The 351-nt window shown below is 53.3% G+C and overlaps 1 protein-coding gene across 2 annotated transcripts in view; it reads right to left on the bottom strand.

The window, feature by feature from the left end:
- RAB4A (RAB4A, member RAS oncogene family) overlaps positions 1 to 351 on the bottom strand; it is a 17676-nt gene that overhangs the window by 17091 nt on the left and 234 nt on the right. The gene's annotated exons all lie outside the window — the stretch shown is intronic.

Below are 351 nucleotides of genomic sequence, written 5' to 3' on the forward strand. Positions count from 1 at the left end.
CACAATCCGTTCTTTTTGATGGTTGCACATCTAAGTCAACAGGACTGAAATCCTAACTTGACCCGCAAAGGAACAGAGTCTCCATTTAATGAGGCGTGCGGCTTCTCCCAGAGGACACGCACTGCAACTTTCCTTCTGAATTCACTGAACTTAATTCACTTCTGTAGCGTCTAAGTTCCTTCCCCTAGATCTCACTTACATTTCGAGTCAACACCTACAACACCGCGAAAGAGAACGGGGAAGGCTCACTCTCGTGTCAGCCTGGCCGACAACGGGAGGGGCAGGCGCTGCGGTGCCCACAGCTCACAAGAGCAGGCAAAGCACACCGCCCGGGGCACAGAAACCCGCCCG

The sequence above is a fragment of the Phaethon lepturus genome, unplaced genomic scaffold (assembly GCF_000687285.1).
Source record: "Phaethon lepturus isolate BGI_N335 unplaced genomic scaffold, ASM68728v1 scaffold26838, whole genome shotgun sequence".
NCBI classification, from domain to species: Eukaryota; Metazoa; Chordata; class Aves; order Phaethontiformes; family Phaethontidae; genus Phaethon; species Phaethon lepturus.